We start from the raw sequence: 5828 nt of genomic DNA on the forward strand, positions 1-5828 counted from the left end.
ATCACAATTGATAAGGATAGCTAGGATACGACTTCTAGTTTTCATACCTTGCCAAGAGCTTTTCTAGTTATTAGTTTATTTCTTTTGCAATTTACTTTTCTTGTCTCTTATCCAAAACTCCAAAATATACAACTCATAGCCAATAACAAGAGTACTTTATTGCAATTTCTAGGGAGAACGACCTGAGGTTTGAATACTTCGTTATTATTTTTGGGGGTTTGTTACTTGTGACAACTAAATTTTTGTATGAAAGAATTGTTGTTGGTTTAGAAACTATACTTGCAACGAGATTTCATTTGTGAAATTCTATACCATCAATATTCCAATCATCAACCACCATTCCCATCTTCTCAAGTGAATATGGAAACCTCTAAGCAGATCCTTTCTGACTTAGTCAATCTGGTTTCCAACCTCTCTAAGACCACTCATAGTTTCATGAATGAAACAAGGTCCTCCATTAGAAACATGGAGGCACAAGTTGGTCAATTGAGCAAGATGATCCTTAAGACTCCTCCAAACACTCTTCCTAGTAACACTGAGGTGAATCCAAGAGAAGAGTGCAAGGCCATAACCATGGAGGTAGGGGCAGAATTTGGAGAGAATGGTGTGGCGTTGAATGCCAGTAAAGGACATATCACTGGGCATTCAACACCCACAATGGCAGCAAGCCTGGCGTAGAACGCCAGTGAGGAACCCCTCACTAGGCGTTCAACGCCCATTCTGGCAACAGAGCTGGCATTGAACACCAGCCAGGGAGCATTGGCTAGGCATTCAACGCCCAAACATGCAACCACTCTGGCGCTGAACGCCAGTGAGGAACCCCTCACTGGGCGTTCAACGCCTACACACCTAGGGAAGCTGGCATTAAACGCCAGCAAGGACATCCCTGCTGGGCGTCCAACACCTAAAATGATAAGGGAACTGGTGTATAACGCCAGTAAGGGTGCACAGCAAGGGCGTTCAATGCCCAAAGACCTAACAGATCTTGCATTGAACGCCAGCAAAAGCATACCCTTTGAGTGCTTAATGCCCACTCATAAAACCTCTATCCCAGAACTAAAGGATGCCCATGCTCATGTAAAAACCATAGAGGTTCCTTTGAATACACTTCTGCAGTGCATGAGTTCTGATGAATGCTCATCCTCTGATGAGGATGAAGACACTAGGGAAGAGCAAGTTATTCGATACCTAGGAGCTCTTATGAAGCTAAATGCCATGTTATTTGGTACAAAGCCTTTGGAGGAAGAACCTCCACTACTTACCAAAGAACTCCATGCTTTGGTTCAGTAGAGGCTACCTCAAAAGATTCCAGATCCTGGACGCTTCCTGATTTGCACTATAGGCACCATGACCTTTGACAAGGCTTTGTGTGACCTAGGGTCAAGCATCAACCTCATGCCACTCTTTGTAATGAAGAAGCTGGGAATCCTTGAGGTACAAGCTGTAAACATCTCATTAGAGATGGCAGGCAAGACAATGAAGAAGCCATACAGCTTAGTAGAGGATGTCTTGGTAAAAGTTGAAAACCACTACATCCGTGCAAACTTCATAGTCTTGGACATAGGAGAGGTTGAGGATGACTTTGTCATCCTTGGAAGACTTTTCCTAGCCACTGCCAATGCTATCATTGATGTGGCTAAGGGAGAAATAACTCTACAACTAGGGAAGGACCACATCTTGTTCAAGATGTTTCATCCCAATTCTACCTCAACTAAAAGAGAAAAAACTGTGCAACACCTAGTGTTCGAACCCTCTCTTTCTGTGCAGAGCTTTACAGAGTTCCCAGATATCAATTCTGAGTTTGGTGTTGAACAGCCATCAACAAGCTTTAAGCACAAAGGTACTAAGAAGAAAGTACCTAAAGGCTAGAGGGATAAGAAAGTCCTAACTGAAGGCCTCTCACTTGGTATGAGAGTTGTCTTCACCAAGAAGCTAGTCTTACCACATACAATGAGTCGTATCCTATCTTTAGAGCATGTGGAGCTCATTCCTGAGAAGACAGGAAGAAAGTTCACTGTAAAGGGCAAAAATCTTAGCCCATACTCACCTCCGTAACGAGCTGACTGACAAGCTAATTACGTTAAAGAAGCACTTGTTGGGAGGCAACCCAACCTTAATTAATTATTTTTATTTGGTTTTATTTTGTTTTATTTTCTTTCTATTATTTTTAGAGTCATGATCATATGCAGCAGTCAGAACAGAGATAGAATTCATAGTAGTAAAAACAAAACACTCTGAATGGAGTGTTATTAAAGTTGAACGCCAGCCAGGGAGCTCTGGCTGGGCGTCCAATGCCCCTAATGGGCATCATTGCTGGCGTTGAACGCCAGCCAAGGAGCATCCCCTGGGCGTTCAAACGTCAATACAGAGAAGCAGGAAATATGGATTCCCTAGCCTCTCAGGACTCATGGGTCCTACAACATCTTTCACCTACCCCATTTACTTCATACCTACTTTCACACTTCCTCATACACACTTTCCTATAAACCCTAGCCCAGTCACATCCATTTTACTTCCCCAAAACCATCATAACTCCCACCAACCCCACCCAATTCAAAATCAAATTTCCCACCCAATTCCCCACCCATGGCCAAACCTACCCCTTCCCCAGTCCTATATAGACACCTCTTCATAACCTTTCATACACATACCTCTCATACACCACATAACACACCACTTGGCCGAGAGCCATCTCTCCCTCTATCTTTCTCTATTTTCCTCTTCTTCTACCCCCTTCTTCTCTTTTCTTTATTTTTGCTCGAGGATGAGCAAAGTTTTAAGTTTGGTGTTGGAAAAGCATAGATTTTTTCTTTCCATTACCATTCATAGCACCCAAGGTTGGAGAACCCTCTAGAAAGAGAAAAGAAAGGGCAGTAGCCGCCACTTCTGAATCTTGGAAGATGAAGAGATTCATCACCAAAGCTCACCAGGACCGCTTCTATGAAATAGTGGTAGAGAAGCAAGTGATCCCTGAGGTCCCTTTCAAGCTCAAGAAGAATGAGTATCCGAAAATACGAAGAGCGATCCAGAGAAGAGGTTGGAAAGTCCTAACCAATCCCATTCAAGATGTTGGGATTCTAATGGTACAAGAGTTCTATGCTAATGCATGGGTTACTAAAAACCATGACACTAGTGTGAACCCAAATCCAAGGAATTGGAGCACCATGGTCTGAGGGAGAATCTTAGCTTTCTGCCCAGAAAGTGTGAGGATGGCATTCAACTTGACTCTAATGCAAGGAGACCCACATCCTTACACTAGGAGAGTCAACTTTGATCAAAGACTGGATCAAGTGCTCTCAGACATCTGTGTGGAAGGAACACAGTGAAAAAGGAATTCCCAAGGCAAGCCCATTCAACTGAGAAAGCTTGACCTAAAGCCCATAGCTAGAGGATGGATGGAATTCATCCAACATTCCATCATCGCCACTAGCAACCGGTCAGAAGTGACTGTTGATAGAGCCATCATGATCCATTGTATCATGATTGGAAGTAAGGTGGAAGTACATGAAGTGATTCCTCAAGAAATGTACAAGATAGTTGAGAAGCCTTCCACCAATGCAAGGTTGGCATTCCCACACCTCATCTGTCATCTATGCAATTCAGCCAAAATTGTCATAGAAGGAGATATCTCCATTAGGGAGGACAAGCCCATCACTAAGAAGAGGATGGAGCAAACTAGAGAGCATGCACAAAAGCCTGTACAGCCACCTCAGCATGAGATCCCTGAGATGCCTCAAGGGATTTATTTTCCTCCTCAAAGCTATTGGGATCAATGGCAAACTTCTCTTGGAGAACTAAGCACTAACATTGAAAAATTGAGGGCATAGCATCAAGAGCACTCCATCACCCTCAATGAAATAAGAGAAGATCAAAGAGCCACAAGGGAAGACCAAAGGGCTATGAGGGAAGAACAACAAAGGCAAAGGAGTGACATTGAAGAGATCAAGCATCACATTGGATCCTCAAGGAGGAGCACTAGTCGCCACCATTAAAGGTGGATGCGTTTTCTTTTACTCCCTTTCCCTTTTATTATTTTCTATTTTCTATTATGTTTTGATTATTCTCTTATTCTTGTTGCATGATCATTTGCATTGATGTCTTAAAGATGTAAAATAGTCCATATATCTCTCACCTTACTTAAAAGAAAATTTTATTTGAAAAGAATTGAGAGATACATAAATTTCAAGTTTATAATAAGAATAGTTTAATTATGTTGATGTGATGGCATTGCTTTTATTTTCTGAATGTATGAATGAACAATGCATATTTGAAGTTGGAGTTTTACAATGTTGGCTCTTGAAAGAATAAAGGAAAAGGAAAAGCATTATTGATAATCTAAAAAATCCAAAAATTGATTCCTGAAGCAAGAAAAAGCAGCAAAAAGAAAAAGCATGTTGCAAAAGAAAAGAAATTATATGCATGCAAAAAAAAGAAAGAAAAAATGACAAAAAAAATAATAAATAAATAAATAAAAAGAAAAATCCATTACTGCCCAAAAATACAGGAAAATGAGGGCATATTAAAAAAGTCAGTAATCTTTTAAACCAAAAGGCAAGGCTAAAAGGATCCAAGGCTTTGAGCATCAGTGGATAGGAGGGCCTAAAGGAATAAAATTCTGACCTAAGCGGCTCAACCAAGCTGTCCCTAACCATGTGCTTGTGGTGTCAAGGTGTCAAGTGAAAAGCTTGAGACTGAGCGGTTAAAGTCGCGATCCAAAGCAAAAAGAGTATGCTTAAGAACTCTGGACACCTCTATCTGAGGATTCTAGCAAAGCTAAATCAAAATCCAAAAGGGTTCACCCAGGTAATGTGTCTGTTGCATGAATGTATCCAGCGGTAATACTGGAAAACAAAGTATTTAGGGTCACGGCTAATACTCTGAAAGATGTGTTCAAGAATAAAAAAAGAGTTGAACTAGAAGAATCAATAATTTCATCTGGATTCTAAGTTCCAAAAGATGCCAACCATTCTAAGTTTCAATGGATAGTGAGATACCAAAACTATTTAGAAGTAAAAAGCTACTAAGTCCCACTCATCTAATTGAAACTAAGCTTCATTAGAAACTTTGAAATTTATTGTATCTTAATTTTCTTTTTTTTATCCTGCTATGTTTTTAGTTGCTTGGGGACAAGCAACAGTTTAAGTTTGGTGTTGTGATGAGCGGATATTTTATACACTTTTTGACATCATTTTCATATAGTTTTTAGTATGTTTTGTCTAGTTTTTATCAAGTTTTTATAGGTTTTAGTGTTAAATGCATATTTTTGTATTCTACTATGAGGTTTTGTGCTTTTGAGCAATTTTAGGTAATTTCTGGCTAAAATTGAGAAGCTGGAGCAAAAGTCAGATTCAGAGACAGAGCAAGCACTGCAGATGCTGTCCGGATCTAACCTCCTTGCACTTGGAAGAGCTTTTCTGGAGCTCCAGAAGTTTAAATGAAGCGTTCTCAACAACTATGGAAAGCTGACTTCCAGAGTTTTCTAGCAATGTATAATAGTCTATACCTTGCTTCTGATTAGAAGGCCCAAAACTGGTGTCCAACGCCAGCCTCCTGGCCCCTTCCAGGCATCCAGCGCCCACAAAGCATAAACCAGCGTCCAAACATACAGAAAGGACCCCTTAGCCAGCGTTCAACGCTCGAGAGGCCTCATAGCACGTGGATCTCATCAAAGCTCAGCCCAAACACTCACTAAGTGGCAAGTGGGGAAGCCCGCCCCGCCCCGCCTAACTGCGGGTTGGCGGGCTGGCAGGCTAAGCCCGCCAAAACTCCTTATTTTTTTTACTATTAACTACTAAATAATATATATAATTTCATAACCATATTAATAA

The sequence above is a fragment of the Arachis hypogaea genome, chromosome 9, assembly GCF_003086295.3.
Source record: "Arachis hypogaea cultivar Tifrunner chromosome 9, arahy.Tifrunner.gnm2.J5K5, whole genome shotgun sequence".
NCBI classification, from domain to species: Eukaryota; Viridiplantae; Streptophyta; class Magnoliopsida; order Fabales; family Fabaceae; genus Arachis; species Arachis hypogaea.